The 12,566-nt window shown below is 46.5% G+C and overlaps 2 protein-coding genes across 2 annotated transcripts in view; one reads left to right on the top strand and one right to left on the bottom strand.

The window, feature by feature from the left end:
• The window catches only part of LOC128894980 (L-lactate dehydrogenase-like), a 206,235-nt gene that overhangs the window by 151,840 nt on the left and 41,829 nt on the right, over positions 1–12,566 (bottom strand). The gene's annotated exons all lie outside the window — the stretch shown is intronic.
• LOC128894979 (uncharacterized) overlaps positions 1–12,566 on the top strand; it is a 102,045-nt gene that overhangs the window by 47,719 nt on the left and 41,760 nt on the right. The gene's annotated exons all lie outside the window — the stretch shown is intronic.

The raw sequence follows: 12,566 nt of genomic DNA on the forward strand, positions 1-12,566 counted from the left end.
AGAACACCCGGTACAAAATACCACCGTGGGGCATGCAATCCGAAAAGCTGGCGTGTGGACCGGTTCGAAACCACATTCCCCCCTTTGACAGAAGTGCCGAATCATTCAGAGCTGTTCCAGTGTCAACGTTGGAACACAGAATTTTTATCGACGCGTGTTCGAGATTCGAGCAACGAAGTTCGATATCCTACTCTCAATTAAGCGAGCATTGTGCCCATCTAGATATCCCGATTCGTCGAGTGTCGAATTAAACAAACATCGAAGCGTCCTTCGAAAACGAGCGTCGGAGAGAGGACGATGAGCTGATTTGGAAAATGTTTCATCGGGTGGCTTGGATTACCGTGATATGTGACGAGAGTATCAATCGTGCTCCGGTGCTTCCGCTCCCTCGGAATATTGTAAAAACTCTGTCTACGAAAGTTTAGACAAATCGCAAATATAATAGTATGTGGATCTGTTGATCGAAACTTCGAGGGGTGATTCTACGTGTAAAAATAAGAAGAACATCAAGAATCACTCAATCGCGTTGGAGGCTTTGTGTTCGAGTTATTAATTGCTAAAGACACGCGTGGAACGTGTCTGGCGGGAGGGACTTATACTACTTCCAGCGCGGGCGCGTCGGCTGACTCACAGTGGAGCCAGTAATACTACTTGTCCTTCGCTCCGAACACCTTTTACGCGCATGTCGTATCGATTTTGTCCTATTTTCTAACGTAGATCACCTCGTAAAGTCTTGAACATCTATCGCTACGCATCCTGTGGAGATCACTGATAGATCTTCTTCATCAACTGAAAGTGCACCGTAAGAAACCATTTCCTGACTCTTAATATCATCGACGTACTAAGCAACTCATTCTTTCACTCGTTTCTCTTTTCCGAAGAGACCAAACACACCAAATGTAATCGAACATTGGCCAAAACGAAACGATCATTCCAAAGATTACCATTTTACGAGAACACTGCAGCGAAAACATGTACGCGTTTTCGAACGCGACGCGGACCTTCCGCAATTAAACGAGATTTACGCAGACCTTTTGAACCCTTCGCGCAGTTTCTTGAAAACCTGGAAAACGTTCGCCTATACGCGGTCATTCAGCTCCCGTCCCATTCGATTCAGGCCCCATCTGGAAATTCATAGGCGCATTAGTTTCCTGTCTTACGAGAAACCTTCTCGAACGTCCCCAGACATCGAACATTACTTTGATAGCTGGGTGGTGGTTCCTATTTCACGTTATACGGTCGTCCGGACGGTGGCGATCCCGCGTCCGTCGCGTGAATAACCAGCCTACGGTGCCGTATGGTAATCGCTACTCGGATTCCTCACCGCGGGTCGCTGGATCATTGCGTTTCCTAGCAATAAATTGTCGAGCTGAAGCTCCGCGTGATACGTACAAGCTTCCACTCGACGGCGTGCTTTGTATCTTCTGAATCTATGGATCCGCCGTTAAAAATTCGAATGACTGGACGTACGCCGTGTATCCCGCATTCCGACAAAATTTCCCATAGCGCGCGGGGTACGATCCTCCTGATCGCTTCCGCGACGTCGCCGAGTCCCCATCGAGGGGTCGATAAATTATCGATGAACGAGGTTACTCGTGGGTTACTCCGTTCGGTCCTAGAAGGAAGTTTCGAAACATTCGAGGAAGGCGAACGCGAGACTCGACGCTTGGCTCGGTCGGTTTTAATTCACACTATTTTATAACAGGATTATGTTTTAGTTACTCTTATTACGTTAACATTTTATAGTTATTCCCCTATTATTATAATTAAATCATCATTTTGTGTCTATTTAATGTTCCTCCCTTTCGGTATAGTAACAAGTCTTCATTTTATATCTATCGATATTCGTTACATCTAACCGATACTCACCAACTAACTAATCTTTCCACGTCATCTAAAATATAGAAAAATATAGTCCATCAATGTCCGTGCCTACTAGAGTTCCTAGACTACTTAAATTAACCGCCTGAAAATAAGGATTGAATGTAATCTCGGGCTATTTCAATAAAAACATTAGACGTATATAAATAAAATACGGAGAGAAGTGGCCGCGTACCCGGTTATTGACATAAGCTTTAACACTTGTAACCAGCAATCTCTGATTTTCTCTACAGCTCGTATAGATGATACGGTCGGCCCGCAATCAGCCACCGACCTTACGCGCCGGGCCGTTTCGTTCCAGTCGTTCAGGGACGTTCCGCGTCTCGTCGCCTGGTTCCCTCGTCATATCGGGTCCAGGCTCGCAAGGTGTAATCACGGGTGTGGTCTCGGGGCATTACAAACAGCACCACGTCACGCGAACAGGTCGAGTTAGCGCCGTTCGGACCAGGGTAGGTATTCGGTGTCTGCTCCAGGAAGGATGAAACAGGACCGATACGAATATCACCGCAAAGTTTCCAGGCCTTGTTGATGGTGGATAGGAGAAACGAGTAGAATTAGTGGTAGCCGATGAACTTAGCAGCGGAAGCTACACGGAAGAGATCGAATAATTTTGAGATGAAAAAGATTTGAATAAAACTAGAACCGAATGCTTAGAAGAACTTAGTGACGGAATAAACCACAGATTTAAAACTCGAGGCCTGCAAACAGAGGCGTTGATGGCTACGTTCACCAGCAAGTAAGAGGCAAATCGAATGATACTTGACGAACGATAAAGACGAAATCAATAGACAGAGGTAGCATATAATAACGATGTTGCAGAAGAGAAATTAATCAACTCAATGGTATTTCCCCATCGTACCCAAAGACGGAAACTTACACGAAGACACCGAAGACCAGGATGAAGAAGTGTCCGGAAGAAGACGGTGAAGATAGAAACTGCAGGTTTTACCTGACTTCGCCGTGTTGCTAGTTAGCGTCATCTGAACAGCGGCTTCGATGCGTTTGCCAGGAACGAGGAAGCGGAGGACAGGTCGACAGTTGATGAATCTAAGGCCTGGTGAAAATGAAGAGGCTCCCGATGAAAAGCCGGAGGGATGCCAGGGGAGGATGATGGCGACGAGAGAAACCGACAGGTCCACGGTATCCAGGTTTCGCAGAACGGGCGTATAATATCGGCGCGAGGGAGAAAGATAAAGGACATGGGAGGAGAAGAAAGAGGCAGAGAAGAGAGTGAAAGGAAGATCTCTTTCCCCATGGTTGGGCGGAGAGGGTGGGGGCAAGGTGGATCGCGGATTGAGTCATTATGCTTGCTCGGAGGAGACCACAGGCCTTGATGCGGGAACGGCTGCCATCGGCTCGTGAAAGGAAACCGACCGGATGATTCAACGTATACAGACGGACAAAGTAGTCGCGGTGCTTACTATACGCTGCGCTCATCCTTTCCTCGTCCCTATTCTTCTTCGTCCACTTCATCGTCCGCCTCCTTCCTTGTTTCTCCCCGTCGCCGCGTTTCTCGTGCACTCCTCGTTCGGACGTTCATAGACAGGCGCAGCGGAACTGGTTTATAGCGCGTTCATCAAGTTTGACTACGGCGAGGTCGTTGGAGAAGAACGAAGATACTTCTCCATGACGTTTGCTAACTCCCTGGTCCCGCGTTAACTAGTTCGGAGGATCCTTCGAAGACGCTATTTCGATTTTTTGGGAGGTGATGGCTAGATCGAGAAGGTGAACTATGGGTGGACACCATGACTGGGAATCTTGAAATCGCATAGTTAGCGAGTGTTGAATAGGATTGTGTTAGGAAAGTCGAAATAAATAAACGCCTGAAGCAGGCCATGCGTTCGGCTGGAAGACTTTGTAAAAAAAGGGCTGGATTGTCAAGAGTGTCTTCGCGATCGGTTCAGAATTGGATCGACCCTCGCTTTGACGAGATTACAATTGTTTGAAAAAAGGTAAGAGTTTAGAAGGATTCCTGTGGAATGGTGTCTCGTTCCTGGATGATCTAACGACGGGAGGATCACGGGGCTCGTGATACGATAAAAGAACTTTGAGAAACCGTGCAACACCTACATGGTCCATCGAGCAATAAAAATTCGAACCAGATTTCTGGGAAACAAATCGATTCCTGTCCCTTCTGTCGCGGGCGTTGATAAAACGGTCGAACTCGTTACGAGGAAATTTATTAACAAGTTCGGTAGGTTTTCGACGCATGGCCGCGGCATGCCCGAGACTGGTTGGTCGACGGCGTTAAGCAAAATGAAATCCACGTTTATGATTAATGCTCGATATATAATCATACACAATTACCCCTGAAAGATCGCGCATTACTGGCTCGTGATTGCGGATTACAGATGTAGTTCGTGTTTACTGATTACCCCGATGATTTCGTACGATTATTACAAAAGTAATCGCTGCTCCGTTGGTCGGTTCCTCGAGGCAAAGAGGAATCGATATTTTTAATTACACGCCAGTGTTTGTTAATGAACGGCGCACGGCTGTTATAAAAATCGATCGATACCCGTTTTTTCGCCGAGGATAAAATCTCTTCCGTCTCGTTTTTATTTAGCGCGGGGCACAATAACGGGGGGCCCAGTCCCATTACGCGAAAGTTCGTTAACAGCCTCGATTCACCTCCCGTAATACGTTGCGTAATTAAAGCAACCTATAATTTATGAAGGCCGCGAATCGCGTACGTCTTTGTTATCGAGAAAGGTGATCGAGTTCGGTAAAATCAAGCGCACCTGGCATTTTTTGTCTCTCGGCAATAAAGATTGACGACTCGTTGCGCAAAATGCACTAATGGATTCTAGTTCCCCTTTGCGCGCAATGCATTACCGGTGGCCAGTAATTTATGGTATTATTAACTCACTGTTAGGCGTGTATCGGTTGGAATTGCACTATTAATGCATGACACGATAGTGGTCTTTGAACCGTAAGGTTACAAAGGCCTTGGAACCTCGCCGGGCGGAAATCGTACTAAACGTGGCGGTAGTAACCCTATGAACACTATGAAAAGACCCTAAGACTCTACGTATAAGAATCGAAGATACTCGAACTAGGCTACTATGTAGTTACCAGATTCCTTGCCTCGATTATTACTAGAATGTTCAGGCCTGGTTCTACGACAGGTCCCAATTCCCCTAGTACCAACGTCGACAATTTGATGTATTATAATGGCAAGTCAAACTTAAACCAAATCCCTCTAATGAGCAAACTCGGAGAAATATTATCGATGGACGCTCGAGAAGGTAACACGCGTTGAAATACTCAGCGTTGATCTCCTAGGAGGTGCTAGATCACGAGATCGGGTCAAGCTACGTCGCTGCAAGCGAGTGTACGACAATATTATGACATTAGACCCGGTCCATCGACGAGTTCCGCACCGATGCCATTATGGGGCTAAGCCGCCACTGGATTTTATCTGAGCGCCCAAGCCGTTGTAAGCCAAACGAGCTGACAAGTCCTCGCCTCCATAGAGAGAGGAAGATCGAGAGACCGAGTGACAAATACAAACGAACGGGAGAAACCGCAGGTACCGGGGGATCGTGGATCCCGAAAAATCCTTGCCCAAAGCCACGCAATCGATTACCTGGCTCTCTCGGAGAGCCGAGGAATCTTTTGACAAGTCACTTTGGCTGACTACGGGGCCACCTTCTTTCGCGGAATCGGCTCCGTCGGGTCTGGCCGATACCAATCTTGCTAACATATTGTCCAGCCCACGGACAACCGCGGTGAAATGCATATTTCTGGTGGATCGCGTGTCATCCCGTTCACGCTCGTTTATTTTCCTGTACTTTTTCTTTGTTTCTCGTCGAAGGACGCGGAGGCAAGTGGGGACTGGCCGCGGCGTTTCCGAATTTATTCACTTTTGATCTCGTTCGGGGATCGGTGGCAAAATTTATTACGTCGTACGCCGGGAAATCGGGGATTAATGTCACAATTTAGCGGATCTTTTCCAGTAGGGGACTATATACGGTTGGGTTCTCTAGAATGGGGTACGATTTTATTGATCATTTTACGAGTGAAATGTTTATTTCTTGTTTAATACTTTTACGCTGGTCAGAAACTCAATCGAAACGCAATTAAGTAAGATGCAAAGCTGTGTATCGTAGGGAATCTTGGAAGACGCTAATCTGTCCAATTTATAATTGCTATTGGGATGTTTAGGTCGATTCTAGACACATACAGTTGCGAAGAAATGATTACCGGTCAATTTGATAAATCTTCCACAATTTATATATTTACCAACTTTAGCAGGGATTCCGATACAAAATGACCCACTTCAAAGTGCGCGTAAATGTGCCCTCAAACAGTTCCCATGTCAAAAATTTCTAGAGCTCGTTTCGGCGGGGTCAGTTACGCGCCTTAAGCAGCTTCGCACTCTGCGATTATACGTCGGGCACGCTGAAACGAAGCAGCCGGCGAAAGAATTTCTCCGGGTCGTAGATTAGCTCGGCCCGTAACGGCGAGAAACGCGCCCGAGGGAAAAAAGAAATCTCGCGGCTGGAACGCGCACGAAAGACTTCATCAAGTTCTCCTTAATGCGAGGGAGTTGCGCGGCGCTACGTACATCAAGGCACGCGTGGGGTCTCGCATTGCGAACAGCGGGGGAGAGTAATTTTCAACGTAATTTGAAGAGGACTTGGTACTTTCACGGACATCCCGGCCGCTCCACTTGTCATACTCGTAACTGTACATTCTTATTTATTATACCTATCGCGTAATGGGTAACGCGGATTGCGGAACACGTACGTAATGTCACGGTCGCGCGCAAGTTTGCCGACCTTTTCTGTTCACGGTATTTAAATCCCGTTCTCGAGCAGTGCGTGAGTTGGAATCGACTGGAATCACCTGTTACCTTCGTGTGGAAGTCGGGAACGAATAGTTTCTGTCAAAACCCGGTCGTATTGATGCCGAGACGTGTATCATGCAGTTGCAACTGCGCATTCGGATGTGCAAAATGGGCTGGTGGTAATTATTGTTTTTTTTTTTATAGACATTCTGGTGAGGTCAACGTTTGATCCATGAAAGGAAAATATCAGAAGACTTTCGTGTTTGTATGACGCAATTTTAGCATTCTGGTCCTCGAGCTTTAGAACATGAAACGTGTAAAGATAAGTGGCGACTTTCTAGACAACCCAATACATGGCGTTTGGGAACGTTTAGCGGTAGTTTACTTCTTTCACAACAAATTAACCTATTCTAATCATTGATTCGACGAAACTAACAAAATTTTCTAGACTCGCGATCTCGCTTCGGAGGTGATACGGTAACGAAAGCGGTGCGAGAATAAATTATCTCGGTCAAGAAACTCTCAAACATTCGAAAACTCCGTCTTGCGCGCCAATTAACAGAAAAAAACACAGGTGGTCGTCCCGGGGCACAGCGAAATTCCAATTCCGGCGGCCGGGGAACGTGCAACGCCCGGCGACTTCGATGCCGGCGCAAGAAGGGTTCGGTACGTTTTTCCAGCGGCCGACAATTAAGGCCGAATCGGTACTCCCGTGGCCGCGGGATCGAGAGGAGAAGAAGGGTGGCATGTCACGGTCGCGTTCGTGCCTTTCCGAGCATCGGAATTGAAGAATTTACGAGTGCTGCCCGTCGCAGCATTTGCCTTTTCACCGCGCCTCCCTTAACCGTACCACCGAGCTTCCTCGTATCTCGTTCGCCGCGTCGTTTCGTCGATGCGGGGCCCGAAATTCGACGGGCCCCGGCGTCGTGGGCCTCCTTCTCTTTCTCTCGTCTCGTTTCGTCCATCCGTCCGTCCATCCGCCCGTCCATTCGTCCCGTTCGCCGCGCGGATTCAATGTCCATGCAAAGTAAACGGCGGCCTCGGAACGGCTGTCAATTATCCGTTATATACGGCCCTGGCCCTCGAACCCATTCTTAACGACCCCTTAAACCTGGCCCACGAGAGTCCCAGCAGCCCCATCCCCCTCTGGCCGCGCATCGCGCCGAAAACTCTCCTCGTCGAGGGCCTCGGGGACCGCGGCACGACGCGGACGACGACGAGAACGTCGACGACGATGGACGACGACACGAACGACCAGCGGAGACGAAATTGAAGGGAAGGGAAGACCGGCTGCGAGACCGAACCAGAGCGGAGAAGCGGTTTCCGGGAATCGTTTGGTATTCCAGCGCTACCGCCACTCGCGGCACCTTCCTCCTTCAAACTGCGGACAGATTCCTCTGGTCGTCGGGGAAGCCACCGATACGTGGGGACGGGGATTGTCCCTCCTCTATAGACGCGCCGCGAAGTGTGTCAGAATTGCAAATGGACAGCGCGGCACCCGACGAAACACAGGGAGCCAAGAGCCCGACGGAAAGAGGGCGCGAATTCCACCGTGTAATTCTCTAAGATGGATTCGAGCCCAGAGCGAGGAATTTCTGCCGCGGTGAAGAGTTTCGGGAAAGGGTGACAAGGGCGGCCCTTCGACAGTGGGAAAGATTCGATTTCGCGGGTGAAGAGATCCTTTGTCTCGTCGAATATAGAACTTCTTTTCTAGAAGGTGTCGTCCCGCGACGGAAGTGCGTATTCGACGGTGTGTAGAATTTCACCAAAGGAATTCGTGAAGTTACAAATACAGTCTCTCGAATATATTAGGCTTGGGAAAGTTTTTCAATGAAAAATCGAAGAATTATTTTAAAAAAAAAGGGAACTGCCTTTACGCTGGCACAAAGTGTTACAAAATTATGGAAATTATTTTGATACTTTTTAAAATATTTTTATTACTTTTCGGTGCAGTAAAGCCTACTACAGTAAAACTACACTAAAACCTAACAATTTAAACAGTTACTATTCACGTGAAAGTTGAAACTAATATTTTTAAGACGTTCAACAAAATCCAATAAAGTCATCAATTAGTAAAATTGGCGACGGCAGCAACGAGAACACGACGTTCTCGCCCAGTCTCGACGTTATCGTTAAAGATGTAATTTGAAGCTTTCAGCGGCGCAAGGCAACAGAGACCATCGGCTTGATCGTACGCAAAGCTAACGAATCCTTTAAGGACTCGCGGACTGACCCAGGTACGGTCGAAGAGAATGTTGGGGTTAACAGGTACGAGGCATCATCTCTTGGGTCGTAAACGCCAACGCCTCGTAATTATAACGAAACGTTCCTTTCAAGCGTAACGAGCAAACCGAGACGAGATCGGAAAGCCTAGCCGTGGCTCGCGGGTTCAGCGCTTTCGAACGCGGCTCGTTACAGCGGTACCTGTAGAATCGCAAATCAATCAACTTCTCTCGTTTTACGAAAGGATTTATCGACCGACGCGTGTCAACGATCCTGCGCTGGTAATTTCGAGAACTTGCGATCTAATCGAGCACTCTCCGAACGCAAATTTAGAACGCTGGTGTCTGCAACCGTGTTCGTTCTCTGTGTAATATCTAAATTATTCGAAGGGATTTATGTACGATTGATCTTACTCTTAACGACCTACTCGATACACAACTTTTATTCGTTACGGTAGGTGTCTTTCGAAAATGAGCTTGTTTTTCGCTCTCTAGACTAGACACCTACCTTAAACGTTTTCGAACTCATCGAGTTTTTTATTATTCCGACACGATGTCCTGTATGTTCAAAGTATAGATGTTAAAATCACTTACCGAACGATCCTTATGAATCTCCAAGTGGCCGAAGGTTTGCAAGAATTTGGTCAGGTGTTTGGTCTGTACAGATCTTTCTTAGTCTTGCACACCAAATAATTCGATATGCACAATCGATTCTACGGAATAATTTCTTAAGATAGACTTTAAACAGAGTCTGGATAACAGAAATGTCGCGAGAACACGATAAATTTTCTAAAAACTTGAAACCAACGTGACACGTTTGGTGCAGAAAATGGCAGATGACGATGTTCGACTATTCGACTTGTATCGAGTTGGCTTTTTATAGTATGCAACAGTCGCTACCTTCGTTCCTGATGAATTTGTCTTTCAAATACAAACTGATTAAGATTGTTGAATTCATAACGTAACTTTGCTCCAAAAATGTAATTATTGAACTCTCTAAAGCAACTACATAAAATGTACTTTTTAAAAAGTACGAGAACGTTAATATTAATTACACAAAGAATACAAGATTTTATTTACTTTACGATAATCAAGCAATAACATAACGTTAATAATCAAGTAATAATCAAACGTTATGGATTTTGAATTTAAACTCTCAATTTTCTTCGTAAATTCTTCCAATTCTTTCCATTAATGAAAAGTACAGTTCGCGAACAAGTTAAAATAAAACGACGACAAATATCGAAAAATGAATAAGCTTCTGATCTACGAATGAAAAAGTCGAAATGCGAATGAGAGATGAAAAAACCGATTGCTCTTTTCAAATCTCGCGACAGCTTGAAGAACGTGTTCCCGGTTTAACGCAAGAAGCGCTAAAAATTCCATTGGAATTTTTCCCGACGAGGATGTCGGGGCGACACGTTCAGCTCGTGTTTTTTGAACCCCATGAGATCGAAGAGCAACCGAAGCGTGGAATACGCGGTGATTCGTCGAAGACGCGTCACCCAGCGGATAATGGCTTATTATTAACAAAGAGTTGCCGAGCCGAGAAAGTGACAGAGCGGTCGCACACTGGCGAAGACGCGAAGAAAAAAGAGACGAGGTGGGAATAGGTGGGAAGAGAGTCCTGACGCCAGGAGTCGAGTCACGGGTTTCGTCGACGCCTTCGAGAGAAGGGTCCTGACACAACGGGGCTTTAATTACGCCGATATCACGGTAATTAAGCCGATCAATGCGTGCCATTGTGCGACGACTACGGGGCCCTATCGGCTCTCGGGGCCCATCCATAATCACGGCCAGGGACCCCCTTCGTTCGACACAAAAGCACCCCGTCCCGTGGGACACCGGGATATGCCGTGCCTTGCACCACAGCCTCGTATCTTCGAACACTTCGACTCGAGAAAACGCCACCCAATTGTTAGCCTAGCGCACAACGATTTGAAAAGCTTCGTATACGTACCTGAAGTGATATATTAGGGGGGCCGAAAAGTAACCGAAATTTTATCAACATTTATTTATCAAAGAAATCTTAAATAATCAACAAAATAATGTCCATCATTTTCTGACACTTTTTCGCCAACGTAAAAGCAATTGTTTGATTCCCTTTTTAAAAATGTCCTTCGATTTTTCATTGAAAAACTTTTCAAAGTCGAATACACGATCCATAATTGCATGACGTTATTGCTATTAAATGATTAGTACCAATGTTTAATATCGATTGCGCACATGAAACTCTGACTCGTAATGGAACCGGGTTCCCCGAGGAACCACGTTTCGTAAGTTTCAAAAAAACAACGAGCTTGAACCATGACGAACACGATTATCCGTCGTGCATCGAACGTTTCTTCGACTTAAGGGAAATCGTGTGCGAAATGCGTGCCCACCACGAGCCCGGTTTCGTGCGGGATCGTCGTTCCTCGTAGTAATCACTGCTCGAGGGGGCAGCAATACCAGAAAATCGCTCTTCCCTAAAGCGTACGCGCTGGGTGGCACACGGAGTTGTGCCCCACACAACCACAACAATGTTAGCTGCATTAATCGAATGGAATTACGACGTAATCATCCTCGCGGTTCTTCTCGGTATTATACGCAAAGGTTATCCATTACCGAACGCGAGCCCTTGGGCTTTCTGTGTCTCAATTTGTCGCACTTAATAATGCCGCTGGCTTTTTCGGAGTAAGTGGTGTCTTCTTGAAAAATGGTCCCGACGTTCGGTTGGTATTATAGGGTGTTCCGTTTGAGACCTCGGCGAGATGTATCAGAATATCAAATATTCCGATGTTCAGATAGTAGTGTATCGTGAACTTCACGTTAGAATTCATTTAGAGATATGTTGTATATTTTACTCTATTATTATTATTTTCCTGATCTATTCCTCAGCGTAGTGGTCGCCTACGCTACGCACTGCTCCACCATGCGCTATCTCTATTATTTAAAGCTTCAAGTATAATCTTTCTACTGCTCTTTCGCTCCGTGCCCCAATTACGAGCGACGCCATGAATGGGTCACTTCATCGAACCATGAGTCGAGTTATTTCGTCGACGACGGGCCCACCGAATGCTTCGTCACTGTTTATCGAGGTTTATCCAACGCGTAAAACTTCGAAGTGGCGAGTGAAAAGGAGCCCAAGGGAGGGTTGGAAGATTTGTTTGCGGCCGCCCGCGCCGTTTTCACTGTTTGTCGTAGGAGTTAGGAAGACGGAGCCTCACAAAGCGCCGCTTCGAAGAACGGAATGGAGTCGAACGGTAGACTTTTTCGTCTCTCGACACTATTTGCGCCGACATTTCACGAAACACGCCCGGAAGACGATCATCGCTGCGATCGGTCCCACTGTCTTCCTGGATAGTCGCGAACTTCCAGTCGTCGAGAGCAGTGTCTCCGCGACTTGACTTCATTAACCGTGTTTATACGGAGCTGTTCGCGTGTTTGGGATAAACTTGACTTCGTTAAGCATGCTTTTCTCGAAATCGAGAACTTCCTGAAGACTGGTGAAGGTACGATTTATGTTTGAAAGACTTCACCAGGAGCGGTGTGCTGTAAATGGTCATCACGAGTATCGAGGTCACATTTTTATTTAGGAAAGGAATATTAAGTTATAATCATCTAAATCATTCTCACTTGAGAAACGATTTTCTAATGTTACTTTTAGCATGCCCATGTGTGCAAATAAA

This window comes from Hylaeus anthracinus, unplaced genomic scaffold (assembly GCF_026225885.1).
Source record: "Hylaeus anthracinus isolate JK02 unplaced genomic scaffold, UHH_iyHylAnth1.0_haploid 4, whole genome shotgun sequence".
Classification (NCBI taxonomy): domain Eukaryota; kingdom Metazoa; phylum Arthropoda; class Insecta; order Hymenoptera; family Colletidae; genus Hylaeus; species Hylaeus anthracinus.